The sequence below is a fragment of the Bactrocera dorsalis genome, chromosome 3 (genome assembly GCF_023373825.1).
Source record: "Bactrocera dorsalis isolate Fly_Bdor chromosome 3, ASM2337382v1, whole genome shotgun sequence".
Lineage (NCBI taxonomy): Eukaryota > Metazoa > Arthropoda > Insecta > Diptera > Tephritidae > Bactrocera > Bactrocera dorsalis.
Window position 1 is genome coordinate 44,508,646 of NC_064305.1, and position 16,259 is coordinate 44,524,904.

The 16,259-nt window shown below is 35.8% G+C and overlaps 1 pseudogene; it reads right to left on the minus strand.

Annotated features, from left to right (window-relative positions):
* Positions 1-8,000: 8,000 nt before the first annotated feature.
* Positions 8,001-11,144, minus strand: LOC125777593 (uncharacterized; annotated as a pseudogene).
* Positions 11,145-16,259: the final 5,115 nt, after the last annotated feature.

Consider the following 16,259-nt stretch of genomic DNA (forward strand, 5'->3'; position numbering starts at 1 on the left):
CTGTTTAAATTGTGGTTGCTACTAGCTTGGGGTCTAATGAAACTTCAATTTAGGTCGTGTTGAACGTTTTTAGTTCTGACCGTTTTTTTATCTACACTTTCCGCGATTTCATATTGGGTAGTTAAGAAATCTTTCATTTGGTGCCACGTTGGGCATTTTCTTCGTGATGAGAGCGATTGCTCCCACAGAAGCAAAAATTTTTCCGGTAATGCCGCGGAGCATATATTTACCAGTATGGGGTCCCAGTTGTCTGTGGGAATATTCTGTGTCGCTAGAACCGACAAGCAATTTGAAACAGTGGATTGAAGTTTTATAAATTCTTCACTTGTTTCTTTCTGAATTTTTGGTAAATTCATTAATATTGTGACTTGTTTGTCGACTAATATTCTTTCGTTCTCGTATCGAGCGTTTAAAGCTTCCCAAGCATAATTGAAATTTTCGTCATTAAGAGCGAACTGTTTGACTAATACCCCTGCTTGACCTTTAGTTTTGTATCTGAGGTGATACAATTTTTGTGCATTAGATAATTTTGGGTGGTTTATGTAAACGGCTGTGAACATGTCCCGGAAGGACGGCCATTGTTCATAACCACCATGAAAAATTTCAGTGTCACATGCTGGCACTTTAAGGCGAATGCCTGAACTCGCCTCTTGGCTTTGAATTTGTGGCAGCTCTACTCTCGGTTGTGGAGTAGGTGCAATTGCTTTAATTAATCTCAATTGATCGGAGATCATAGCTCTCGTTTCCTCGTACTGGTCTAAGCAGTGTTCATATTTGGAGTATGCTGAAGATTTGAAATTTTCAGATAGATCTGATTCGTCAGATTCTACAATTGCGTCATACGCAGCTTGGAGACGTGTCCAGAAATTGCTTAGATTTTCTTTTTTGATTTCTAATACCGATTCAGAGTTATCTTGAATCGGTGAAGATGAAAATCGAGTGCAGTATCGAATTAGACTGTCACTCTCAGCAATAAACTTAGTATAGGAAATATCTTTCAGCTTTTTTTGCTTTGTAGCACCTTGCTTTGAGCGTGTAGCATCAGCAGGTATACATGGGCTCTTTTCTTCAGAAATCATTTTTTGTACTTTCAGATATTGAATCGATTTAGATTCCTTAGAATCTCCGTTCATTTAGACAATCGGTAAAGTTTAAAAATATGAGAAAGAAAAATTTCTCTCAGTGTATATCTGTTAACAATAGATACGTTTGAATCTTTAAGATAAGCGGTTTGTATGTTTGTTGTATATACACCGTATAGAATAACGAACGCCTGTTTCGTTTTCCTTATTGTATTTTTGTTGTATACGCAATGTACGAACTAACGAGTGTGTGTTTCGTTTTCATTATTCTTAATAGTTGTGCTATTAGTTTGTTTTGTTTTCTTTCTATTTTATTTATTGCTTCGTGTTCCTAATCTTCTTCTTCTTTACTGGCGTAGACACCGCTTACGCGATTATAGCCGAGTCAACAACAGCGCGCCAGTCGTTTCTTCTCTTCGCTACGTTTTGTTTTCTTTCTATTTTATTTATTGCTTCGTGTTCCTAATAGTTGTGCTATTAGTTTGTTCTTGTTTTTTTCTATTTTATTTATTGCTTCGCACTCGTTAGTTTATAATTGCTTATTGCTTGACGATAATGAGAGAGAGCAAAAGGTTAATGGCCTGCTTGCTTGTATATTAACAAGGACAAGGGGTATTGCTGAAAATGTGCCGATATGGTCTTTGAATATATAATATATAATTAAATGTTAATATGCCACCAATTCTTGGTTTTTGTTTATTTTATTTGTCCGTATATATTTTAAATTTTTTTTTTATTAATAGAATGTATTGTTTCCTTAGTAAACGGTTGCATTTACCGCACCGAAATTTTTCAATTGTATTTTTCAATTTAATTTAATTATGTACACTATGAACCTTATATGTATGTACATATGTATCCCGGCATAGGCAAATTGTATGCCGTGTGTATGCGTGTATATTATTGCCGTACGAATAACGCGGGATGAGAAAATGACAAAGTGCAGGTATGCTCTTTTATCACCAATGCAAATTTGTGGAAGTTATAAATATTTTACGTTGTTGATACATACATATGTGTGTATGCTAATTTCTTTTGTTGCCAATTTTGGTAATACATATATGTAATGTATATGTATATACGTTGTGAATATTGTGCATATATGCATGGTTGATATTGTTCCTTTTATTTTAATTTTCGAAATTGCCTTAGCTTACTTAGCGCAATCCTGCTTATACTGTTTTGAGTATAAGGGGTATTGCCGGAAAATGTTGTCAAGTGAATACTTGAAAATGATTTTTTTTTATAAACTTTGTGTGCTTGTGAACACAAGTGTAAGCATAACTAGGCTTTTAACAGATATGTACATATATGCCAGTATATATATAATTATATATTATACTATATACTGTTCATACATATATTTGGATGTACATATGTAATGTACCAAACTGTTTTCGGTTTCCCGGAAATCAACCGTAAGTTCAAACAGCTTGGTAGCAACCGTTTTATTAAAGTATACAGTTTTTAGAAAGTTGAACTGTAACTTTCAACATACATACATATGTATATGTCAATATATAAAAAATTTCTACGAATAAATGGAGTCGATACACTCACTTTGGGCCGCTTCAAGGGTATTTGAGGGCTTTAGTATGCGGTTAAGTGGGGGTTGTTTGCAGTTGCCGCAGTGTCCCAGTTGTATCCTATTTGTTTCCTGTTGCTGCTAATGTTGATGTTACTATGGTGGGCCACGGTATTCCTTTTCTTTCTGCTCTTCCGGTTGTTGTTTGGCTCGTACTTATGTAGATGTCTTTAGTATATTTTATTTCCACGATTATTAATTTTATTATTTATTATTATTTTTTGAAAATTATTGCACTTGGGGTTTATTGTTTTTCTTTCACTTGTTTGGTTTGAAGCTTCGCGCCCGTTTAGAATTAAATTAATTTACGCGCTCGGCTTTTTGTTTTTCTTTTTTTATGTATAGTTGTTCAGCACAATATTGTATTTATATGTTTTTATATGTCTCAAACGAGCTTTAAAATTTTTCGTATTAGCATGAAATTTTATTTTTTTTTTCCTTTTTGATTTTGATTTCAATTTTTTTTTGTATTTTGATGTAACGGTAGGGAACCGTTTTGTGCTTTCCGTTTTCAACTTTGTTGTTTTTTTTTGTATGTATGTAAGTATTTGTCACTTCACTTTAATAATACGTGCAATAAACTTTTTGTATATATGTACATATGTATATTGCACTAAATTTTTGTATATTTCTATATGTGTATGTATATGTCGCCTTACTTAATTTTGTGCACGAATTTTGCATTTTTTTTTTTTGAACAAGTTTTGTATGTATGTTTATGTCACAATTCTAATCTCTTTGTTTTTTTTTTTTTTTCAATAGTGCCGTTCTTTGCGGCTCGAAGGACCAATGTTGGGTTCACTGCCCGTTGGACTTACCACTTGTGCCAAATTGCGTGTTTTAAAATAAAACCCCCGATTTCACTTTCACAACTCGAATAAACGCTTTTATTTTACAATAAAAATTCGCCTTCTAAAGGCCGTATAGAGGGGGTTCCGGACACGTTAGTTTCACAATTGTGTTATTCAAAATTAATAAAATTATTGTATTCACAAAATTATAGATGCAAATTATGGAGATCGGTACAAATGGCGATAACTAGCGGCGTGTGGCGAAAAGGCGACGGGCATTCAGTAATGGACGAATCAATACTGACTTGTGTAAAAGCGGACCCTTTTTCCGTGGAGTGATGTGGTGTGTGGATCCTGCGCTCGCACGTGTGGGTGGTGTTGATGTGGAGTGTGGTGAGGTCGAGGTGAGTGTGGTGAGTGTGCGTGTTAGTGATGGGTGTAGGTGTGGTGTGGGGCAGGCGACTAAGGCTCATTTAGCCAACAGGTATGTGCTTAAGGCGGGTATTGTCACTTGCGAAGCGAATTTATTTGGCGAAGCGAACGCTTTAGCGAACATACCGCAAATTTGCATTGTGAATGGCGAATGAACGTATTCGCTAAAATACGTCGTTGCCATTCATGAAAAAAGTAGTGCGTTCATCCGAATTTGACATTTGTGCCATTTATACTTAAAAATTTTTTTATTATATCAACTGAAATTCGAAAATATGTTTAACTAGCTGGCCCCGCAGCCGTTGTCCTGCGTGAAATTATGTGTTTTGAAATGAAAAGAAAGTTGAATTTATCATTTCATTTTTTTTTTTCAATGTAACGCAGCTTGATAAACAAAATTTTTTGGTTTCTGTTCCGGTGTACAGAAAAGATGGCTTTCCAACTCGTGTGCACGCCACGTATATCTAGCCGTGTGAAAAACATAGAATTTCCAAACTTATTGCACACACTATGCGACTATCCTTGTGTCCTGTTGAGTGTCATCTCAAATGCAATTTTCGCTGGAAACTGAAATGGCAAATCGTTGGAACTCAAAGAAATTCGTTGAATCAAGCATTCAGCCCTTTGTATTCGATAGCTGCGTCACCATCAGTCGGGTTCCATTACATAGTTTCGGCGCTTGCAGATTGCAAAACATAATAACGACAGATCAAACTTTGAGACGCAAATGATGCGGTGGCATACCAAGCCTCTCCAAAGAATTTAGAAACTCCACTGGATAATTCACGGCGACGTCTTCAATGGAAAGACGATCGGTCGATTTGTATGAGCGCAAGTCTTCCGGAATTTGACTTTGAATCTTCCAGTTTAAGTCAAGAACATCTGTATTTTTTGGCAGTTAATATTGCGCGTGCATTTAAGGAATCATAGTTAAGATAATTTGGCCAATGTCCGAAGATTGGTGATGAGTTCATCTTTCGTGAATTGATAAACCGCAGATGGAATTGATATCAAACCACCGGAAGCATCAACTGGAATTGACCCATTTCCAATTTTTTAGCGAATACGATGTAAAATGTCTTCGACAATGTCATTTTTGTTCGTATCTCATAATTGACGCGGATTTAAAGGCTGATATGGTGAAATGATTATCGCGAAAAGTGTGGGAACTTCAGTGGCATTCGAAGTAGCTATCGCATCGTCCAACATTTGTTTCCACTGATTATCGTGTTCCAGCAATTGTAATTGCACACACCATACCATTCACAGTACGCAATACGCCGCGTACATTAATCAGTAGCAACCGAAGGTAGAAGCAATCATCGTTTTTTGGGTGGGTTGTGTAAATTCATCCTAATGCATTAGTTGAGAACACACCTGAATGTCCATCTACTGTTCGGTCTTGCATTCAGCGTAACTATTTGTTCGACGATGCATTCCATGAATGCAAGGTATTTTCAAATAGAGCAATGTTCTCGTAAGCGAATCACTGACGAAAGTTGAGAAAAAAACTCGTCAATGTTAGTTTTGTTGTTGGCGGTGTTACCACCGGCTGTAATGTATTCTCTGGGCGGAAATAAACTCTTTGGCCAATCTCCATATTAACTGCGAGACACACAACAATCGGAAACCGTTCATGAATTGCAAAAGTAAATATCCTACAAAGCGCTTTATTGCAGTTCACGTATGGACCGTATCGTTTAAGACCATTAAGCGCCATGTTGCTTCCCTTGGTGACGTACTTACAAACGTATTTTATAGATTACACCAAACTGCAATACTAAACATTGATATGAGTTTAGAATGTGAATTAGACAACAGTGGAGAATATAGTACGATCCATATGTTGTCAACTTCGATATTCACTACTCTAAGTTGTATGGTCGTCTGATGAGCTACGACGATGGAGTGGATATCCATCATTTCCAGTTTGCGATTCCGAAAGAAAAGCAAGCGGATAGTGTTTCGTGCATTTATTGTTAGACATATAAACCGAAAAGGGATTGTAGTGTCCGCAAGGTCCATGAACCATATTGCTTTCCACCACTTCATATAATACTGGATCTTTCACACGTAAAGTTTTCACTGAATAATTTTCAATTGTTCAATTCACAACCTGTCGTAAAGCATCGTAAATCGTAATAGTAATAATTTTTCTCTTGAATAGCCGGAATAAAAAAGCAAGCGATCGAGACTGAACTATTCAAATAATTTCCAAATCAAAATATTGAAAAAACAAAACAGAAATTGAAAAAAAAATGTTTTTGGAAAAAAGTTACTTTTTGGAATTATCCAATTTGCCGACTTTTCATGAAAAGTATAAGATGTTTTTATTTCTAAACCTTCCTTAATCCACAACGAACAACCTCTTAAAATTTCCTCAATATTGGTTCAGCCGTTCTCTTAGCGTTACTAACGAACAAACATTCATTCGTTTGTATGAGAAAAAGAAAAGGACTGTTTTTAGGGGTTTTCCGGCAATTATTCGAATAATCCCTGAACCTAAACGAATATTTTAAAAAAAGAATTATCAAATTTCGTTCAGTCGTATTAAAGTTAATAGCGTACATACATTTTGGCGATTCATTTTTACATACATACATATTTATATAGACGAAGATGTAAGGTTGTTTTTATTGTTTTTTTTTTTTTTGAAGAAATGAAATATTGAAATGATTCCTACAAACATGAATTTTGAACAAATGCTTATGATTTGAAATATAATTTTTGTATTTATGAGTTGTATTAAATTTTGACATAAAGAGATAAAAAGTATCCTATGTCCTTACCCTGGTTCTAAGCTACCTCCCCACCAATTTTCAGCCAAATCGATTCAGCCTTTCTTGAGTTATAAATAGTGTAACTAACAACAACTTTCTTTTATATATATAGATAACGCGGATCTGTATTTTGAAGATAATTACGATGTGGAAACGCGAACTAATCTTCTTCGACAGCGCCGTTTTATTAGAGATAATTCTAATCCTACAGAGCTACCTAACACAGTGTATGTATCCAGTTCAATTATAATGAATAATAAGAAGTTTTTGTTCAATGTACACGTATTTGTAGATTCGTTGCGAATTTCCGCTTAAACAAGGACGCATTTATGTATGTGCTGGATAAAATCAAAGACAAATTTCATTGTCGGATGTCGTCTTCCATAACACCGATGTTAAAATTGTGTGCCGCACTCAGATTTTTTGCACATGGCAGTTACCAACAAGCTATAGGGAATGAATTTCAGTTGGGACTTGCTCAACCAACAGTTTCCCTTATTTTAAAAGAGATCATACCCATTTTGGAAAATGAAATTTGTAGTACCCATATAAGCGTAGATATGAGTGAAGAAGAAAAGCAGCAGGCAAGGAGCAAATTTTATTCAAGATCGGGAATACCAAATGTACACCCCTATCACGCATTTCGACTTGGATTGAAATTTTCTCCGTTTGGCGACTTTGGTATCATGCGTTCCGTTCCCGTTCAGTTCAACTTCGAAATTTACAATTCTGCCTATCATGCATTTCGCTCGTAGCTCCGTTTTGCTAAGTTGCAATTTTGTTGGGGGAGAACTTTTTGTGTTTTTATTTTGCTGAGAAAATTTTATTATTTGCGTGATTTTTTTTTAATTTTCTAAAAATGTAAGTAAAACTTGTATTTAAGAGTTGTAAAACATACGATATTTCCAGTTTTAGTGATGTTTTTTGATATGCTTTCAGGTCAAAAACAACAACACCAGAGCAATATGGAAAATTGGCAGATATGATGGAGAGTAAGCTAGATATAGCCAACGGTTTCCACCAGCGTCCTAAGGAAGATGTGCAGGCTTTTTGGAAAGAGGTAGCATCAAATTTACTTGCCGTCGTTTCTTCCGCAAACGTATCTAGGACATGCGTCCTTATTCAGACGAAAGTTTTTCTGAATCTAAATAAGTAAACAAATTGTAAGAAAAATGTATACTTTCACGTGCAATTACTTACAGCCCGTCATTCATCTGGAAGGGATCGCACATATCTCGTAATCTTCTCCTTTCAATTCTCACCCAAGCATTCTGAGATGCGCTGCTCTCCTCCTCAACCAGTAATATCGCCGCGGATAAAGATTCCATAGTTACGTTTAATAAAAATAATAACAATATAAAAATTTTACTTTTATTTATTTTCTTTGAACAGCAGTAATTTGTGTATTTTTGCTTTGTTATGTTCCAGTTTCACATATTTCAAAGCAAACAGCTGATTTCGAAAGAGTTATAGCTCTTCCTCTTCTTCTTTCAATCCAATCGTAACGCATGATACCTAATTTCGACTCCGGCGGAGCGTAGAGCGGGAACGTAATCGAAATGCATGATAGGGGTGGTAATAGGCTGCATCGATGGAACCGATATTGCGATTTATGCTCCTACCACAAACAAACACCTCTATCTAAACAGAAAAGAATTTTTTAGCATAAATGCAATGATTGTGAGTTTTTATGAATTTAATACAGTAAAATTGGTATAAAAATTTTGTTATATTTTTATTACAGGCTTGTGACCATGATATGAATATCCGTTTTGTGGATGCTAGATATGCTGGTTCTACACACGATTCGTTCGTATCGAACAATAGTTCTCTAAAGGCATGTTTAGAGGCAGCGCATCAAAATGGAGATCAGAACTCTATTTATTTAGGTATTCGCAATATTTGACTACTGCGCAAGTTTAATCTTGACATATGAATATTGAAAACAATAATACATTTGCAGGTGACTCCAGATACCCACTAAGCCCTTATTTATTAACACCTTTCCGTCATGCAGAATCTGGAACTAGGGAGTCAATTTTTAATAAGAAGCACGCGAAAGCGAGAAATGTTGTTGAACGTACGATTGGAGATTTGAAATGCCGTTTCAGATGTCTTCTGAGTGATAGAAAAATGCGCTACGATCCTGCTAAAGTAACATCTGTAATTAATATATGCTGTGCCTTGCACAACATTTGTAAAAAATTTAGAATAGGTGATCCGGAGGAGGCTGAAACCTTCTTTGATGCCGTTGTACCATTGGAACCAATTAATGAAAATGGCAATGGTTCACCAGGAGAGCGCCGCAGAAGACAAATTGCTGATGCTTTGATGTAAATGAAACTATACCGACTTCAGTGAATAATATATTGTATTCTTTTATTTTATTCAATACTTTGAAATTCAATATTACATAGATAATAAATATATAAAAATTACAAAAACTACATGCTTTTAAATTAAGGCCCCTATTATGAGTTGCATTCGATCTTCGCTATTCGCTGGCTATCGAAAATCGAAAACCGTATGTCAAATTCGTATTATGAGCTATGTAGCCCTGTCGAAATTTTCGTTGAGCATCGAAATGGCTGTCGAACAGAATTTACCTATCGACAGCGTAGCGTAGTGAATGGAAATTTGTGAAAATGTAGGTTTTTTGCGTTTATTTATTACTTTATGGTAACAAATAATTAATTTATACTATTTTTTTTAATTTTATGCAGGCCGAAAGTCCCCAGGAAATCTGGTATTACCATAAAAATGTGATTTTGCTTGTTGCATTTCAGCCTCGGTATAATTGAATTTTATCCATCTTTGGCAAATGAAATTCTCCAGGGCATCGAGTACCTCAGATAGTACCACAGACACCGTGGGCTGTGCAAGTCCAAGCATGTTTTCATTGAGCACAAAATCGTAAAGCTGTTGCCAATTTTAGTATATTGGGAATAGATTTCGCTCGTGTGCATCGCTGCAGCATCTCCTCTGTAGCGGACAGCAAATCAACAAACGCCTCTTTCGACAAACGGCAGTTTTTTATAAATCTACAAATAAAATTTCCTAAATGTTGAACATGTAGTAACCTCTAACAGATAGCATTGTACTTACGTAGCGGAATCCAATTCCAAAGGGTTGGAAGCGTCCCTTAGCTTCTTTCAATTTCTAGCCAATTTCAGTAACTTTCATCCTCCTCTGAAGAATCGCCAAACCACAATTTAGTCCTAGTCATATTTTATTTTAACTTATGTTTATATTTTCTTTATTTATAAAATATTTGTTAGTTTTATCTGACTGATGTATACTATCGTGAACATTCAAAATGATTGCAATTCACAATAACGCCAATCTTCATCGAATGAGCGTCGTAATACCAAATGCAAATTCGTTCGACCAGCATTTTCGATCGTTGTCGAAGATCGAATGCAACTCATAATAGGGGCCTAAATTAAAAAAATCACAGATTCAATTCCGTCACTTCCAATAATAAAGTAAAAATAAATTCATCACATGGTTAAAATATGAAATAAAAAAAAATTCATAACATTCTTATGAAATAAACTATAAACTAAATTCAATCTATTTACAAGCACCCTATTTTTTTGCATTTTTAATTTTAAAATTTGTAGTTTTATTTCCATCTTTTCTTTATGTCTTTTTTTTCTCTAAATATTCTTCCTTCTTCCTTTCTTCTTTCATTTTCATTAATTTAATTTCTTCCTGTTTAAGTTCATATGTTTTTCTTGCATACCTTGCAATTTCATCAACTTTTTTTTCCATTTTTGCAATTTTGTTGGAAAGGATGTCTTGAACTTCGGCTTGCTTTTCCAACGCTTTCATCCGAATGACTTCACGTTCCTCTACTGTCATTCGAGGACGGCTGCTTGAGGATTGCGATGCCAAATCCATGGCTCGTTGTGTTTCCTCGGTCGTGCGCTCTTCTGGCTGAATTTCATTATTATTTGCCGCAGTTTCTACTTCATTAGAGCCATATGCTAAGCCTGTAGGATTTACAGCCGCCTGAAGGTGAAGAAGCTCATCCACACTTTCCTCTAATGGAGATAAACTTTGCTGAGCATAAGGTCCTCCTCCTGTGGCAACAGTTTCGCGGCGGTTTGTCGCTATTTTTTTTTTAGTTTCAGTTTATAATCTAACCAAACCTAAATGCTACACATAAGTAACTTCAACCAAACAAATTAATTAAATTTTTACCTTATTCCACTCGCGTCCGTTTCGCAATGGTGGACCAATGGCATTGAGTTCGGCAGCGAACAGGTCCCATTGCTCTGCCCTGCTTTCTTCGTCGATCCGAAATTCCCCATTCCTCTGGCGACGTCCGGATTATTTTCCATTAACGCAACCAATTTTTGGAATTGTTGCGTTGTTGTACGTTTTGTTCTAGAAGTATCGTTTTGTTAAATATAATTAAATAATTACATTTGCTTAAATAACGATCAAAATTTACTTACGTCCTTTCCATTTCAAATAGCGAATAAAAAACACATTCGTCAAATTCTGACACTAATGGCGAAGCGAATGACGTTTTTTCGCCAGTGGCAATACCAGAAATTTATTTTCGCCACTCGTTCGCCATTTTCTGGCGAATTCGTTAGAGATTCGCAACTTACAATTCGCCACGGCGAAACTCGCCAAAATTTTCATTCGCTTCGCAAGTGACAATACCCGCCTAATACAGCTGTAAGTAGGATTTCATATAACTAAGTAAGCAAAGGCAAACATTAAAATTATAACATAAAAAGCAACACAAAAAATAAAAAAAAAATCAAAGCAGACATATGTACATACATATATGCATATTTACCGAGTGCAGTTCAATTACACATAGCAAATATAATATTAAAGTGCATACGGGAGCATACCTGCACATTATCCACTTCGCTTTCGCGCTCTCTTCCAAGTGCGAACGTACATGTGTATGTATATATTATTTGTACACATAATCATACGGCATAGAATCTGCCTGTAATTTTATACCCTACAGTGGGTACCATTTGCTTAATTATTAAAATTATAATTTTTAATTATACATTTTTATTCATTTACCGAAAATAACTAAACGATAAGGTAAAGTAACACTGCCTTTACAAAATACATTTATTGGAACGAATCCAAAAAAAAATAATCAGATTAACGCAATATAAATCAAATTATTAATTTGAATAACATACATTAAAACATATGTACGTACATACATATATGTATATTTAAACAAACACATTGGCATCTATTCTGCAATACCACTTGTTCTTTGTCAAACAAAAACAGGGAGGATTGAGAAAAAAAACATTACCGCATATTCTTTGCCCACCAACTATTCGTGCATACTTATGTACAAAGCATATTGATCTCTTCGACGAGCTCTCAATTGCACAAAAACAAGTACATACAAGCCAAATATTAAGGTGTGCCTATATACCTATATAGGGACATAGAAAAATACTTAAAATTAATATTGCGGTTTGAAAGCAAAGCATATAAAAAATAAATAAAAAACCCATCTTTTGCAAAAAAAAAGTATATATACTTAAAAAGTTTTCAGTTAACACTGAGAAAACTTTAATTCATTTTAAAAAATATTTCTACATACAACCAAAATAATGAACAATAACAAAAATCAAAGTACACCTGGAGCTACACGCTCAAAACAGGTTGCTAGATTTATTTCAGAAAGTGACAGTTTAACAAGATACTGCACTAGATTTGCCTCTTCACCGATTCACGAAAACTCGGAATCGTTATTAGAAATAAAAGGCCAAAATCTTAAAAATTTTTGGACTCGCCTCCAAGCGGCTCATGACGCCATAGTAGATTCTGACAATTCAGATCTACCACAAAATTTTAAATCATCGGCTTACGATATTTACGAAAACTGCTTAGACCAATTCGAAGAAACAAAAGCTATGATCGTCGATCAAATAAAGCTCATTAAAACAATTGCACCTACTCCCCACAGTAGAGTAGAGCTGCCACAAATGCAACAATATCAAGAGGCAAGTTCAGGCATCCACCTCGAGGTGCCCGCATGTGACACAGAAACATTTTACGGAGGTTATGAAGAATGGCCGTCCTTCCGGGACATGTTTACAGCCGTTTTCATCAACCATCCACAACTATCAAAGGCCCAAAAACTGTATCACCTCCGATACAAAACAAAAGGTCAAGCAGGCGAAATAGTTAAACAGTTCGCATTAAATGACGACAATTTCAATTTGACTTGGGAAGCTCTAAAAGATAGATTTGAAAACGAAAGAATACTGGTCGATAAGCAAGTAACGACACTATTAAACTTGCCTGAAATTAAGAAAGAAACAAGTGTAGAATTCATTAAACTAGAATCCACTGTTTCTAATTGTTTGTCGGTTCTATCGATACTTAATATCCCCACATACAGCTGGGATCCTATTCTGGTAAACATATGCACCGCAGCATTACGAGAAAAGTCTTTATTATTGTGAGAGCAATCGCTCTCATCTCGGAGAAAGTGCCCAACGTGGCAACAAATGAAAGATTTTCTCACTACCCAGTACGAAATCGCAGAAAGGGTAGACAAAAAAATAAATACAAGTAAACCAAAAGGTATTCAGCAAGACTTTAATAGAAGCTTCCACAAGCCCCAAGCCAATAGCCACAATAATTCAAATAGAAACCCTTATAAAAATCAAACGTTCACATCAGAACAAAGAAAACAAATGTCATGCGAACTATGTAAAAGAGGGCATAAACTTACATCTTGCGAGAGGTTTAAAAACTTAAAAGTAAACGAACGAAATAATTTTGTCAGGTCAAAGAGACTTTGCACAAATTGTCTGTCACATGGCATACATATACAAATTGCAAAAGCAAATTTAATTGCTTACATTGTCACAAAAGACACCATTCGATGCTTCACTACAGCACGTTTCCTAGCTCACCTCAAAAGAGCGCATGTAATAGCACAAAAAGAACCACGGGCTTAGTTGCAAAAGCAAATCCCGAAAATTGCCAAGAAGCGCCATGCTGCTCAAAGGCATTAAAATCGCAAACGCTACACAGCGTAAATAAAAGTAGGGTAATACTACCTACAGCAGTCGTCTCCATCGAACACCGAGGAGAACTGTTCAAACTCAGAGCCTTAATAGACCAAGGATCACAACGATCATTTATAACGTCTAAGGCACAAAATAAACTAAAATTGTCAACCAAACAATCAAATTTTGAAATTACGGGAATGGCCGGAAGAGTAATCCAAAACTCAGATAAAATCTGTCTCATTACCCTAATTTCCCCCCAAGCGGATAAGCGAATTAAAGCAGGGGCCCTATTCTGTAACTCGATTCGAAAATGTATTCTATTCGAAATTCGGATCTAGTTTATAATTATGCGAAAGTTGTACCACCCTGTGCCAGAATAAATACGTACAATTTTCGTTTTTGCTTTCTACAACTCAAAAGCTATCGAATATTTTATCCGAAAATTGGCTTGAAAATCCGAAAATCGAGTTACAGAATATACAAAATCCGAATTCGAGTAAATTTTTTTTCGAATCTAGTTACAGAATAGGCCCCCTGAAGCTATAGTCCTACCGCAATTAACAAATATGCTTCCAAGCTATCATATAGATAGTAGACATTGGCAGAAGGTCTCACTCTTAAAACTAGCAGATCCTGACTGCAAACAACCATCTCAAATAGACATCTTAATAGGCAGCGACCTTATACCGCAAATTATACTGGAAGGTGTTGAAAAAATCACAAACACCCTTCTAGCTCAAAATACTATCTTCGGTTGGATACTAAGTGGACTAGTTACTGAAACAGTTTCTACCATGACAACTGAAGTTGAAGAAATATCCAACGAATACCTTAATTCACAATTAAGGAAATTTCGAGATATAAGGATACTTCCTCCTATATTAAAAGCGCATACAACTTTTTGGCCCCGCAGGATGGCTTTCGCCAATAATGTAAACAAAAAACCATTTCTAAACAAATCCTAGAGCGGTGGTGGGCTACTAAACGCCAAATTAGTGCACACGCACTAAAACATTAAATATAATATAACATAGTTGTATCAAAAAGTCGAAAAATCGACACATAAACGATCGACAAATAAAACATCCAAAGGAAGTTAAGGGATCACCACTCCCAATGCGATACAGTGACGCACCTACACTTACAAAAGGCATATGTCGCTCTTAACACATACATCTATCCAAGCGCTCCTCATATGGGTGGGTTATGGGAATTAGCTACACAAAGCATCAATAATAATTCTACTCCACGAATCGAAGCCGTTCTCCATTCACGGCCATTCCCTCCCTTCAGGGCTAAGGAGTACCCATTCTGGCCATATCTGAGCCAGGCGTGGAGTTACTATCCTTCATAAGCCGAGAATAAATAAGGTCCAAACATTGCCGATAATACAGAAAAGGCATATGTATATTAAACTACCGGTATGCTAAAACCGATAAATAATAAATTGTAAATTGTAACAGCTAATAAAATTAATAAAAGTAAACAACTTTTTTGGTATAATAATACAATAAGTCGTGAAAGCACGCAAAATCAATTATTACCTCAATCACCAATATTTACACAAAATACAATTGGCTATTAAAACCAAAATCGCTTCTTACAGCTAATAATCTGCGGCTTCGGTTACTCCACCAACAGTAAGCCGAAATACATGCAGTAGCATATACATTAGGGTGATTCAAAAAAATTTAATTTTTTTTTTTTCGTTTGGTACTCTGAAAAATAGGTTCCTAGACACCTCTAAGAAAGCCTCTCCAAATATGAGTTTTTAATTGTAACGGGAAGGTCCTCCGCCTAACGGTTTTTTATTTTTTCTCATTATCAGATAGAAAAATTTATATCTCGCTTCCAACTACTTGAAAAAATATCTTGTTAATTAGGTTTTGTAGGAAATTGAATGCTCTAAAATATGGTCTCTTATGATTTTTTCGTAAACCCAACCGTTTAAAAGATATTAACAGTTAAAATTTGATGATTTTTGGGAAAATTTTTTATTTCTTAATAATTTTATAACTCAATGAAAAAAAATTATTACGAATAGGTTTTTGGAGAGGCTAACTTAGAATTAGGAGGATGGAGTCATGTGTAGAAGTTCACGCAAGTGAGGAAAGTTCTCTGATTGCCATTCACTTGGGAGTGGCCAGAAACGATTCTTTTACATGTGACTCAAGCAGCTCACGACTTCCGGTCTTTGACCAAGTATCCTCTGGGTAGCCTAAGAACATCCGTTTGAAGGCGAGCTAACGTGAGAAGGCGAAACATCCCCTGCATAGGGTTGTGCGCTGGGTTTGGGACCCGCCACGTAAAAAAACACCCCCAATGAAAATCAACTATAAGCCTCGGATGAGAAACCCCCCTTTCGATGACGACCATGGCAAACGAAATAAGGACAAGAAATGCGATGGACGGGACAAGGACAGAGACGAGTAGGTCCTTGTGACATCTACTACAGTGGCCATATAAAGGAGCGCAAGTTTGGTGTTGGATTCGTGGTTGGAGAGAGACTCCGTCGCCGAGTACTATCATTCACTCCGGAGAATGAACGTCTAGCCACAATCCGC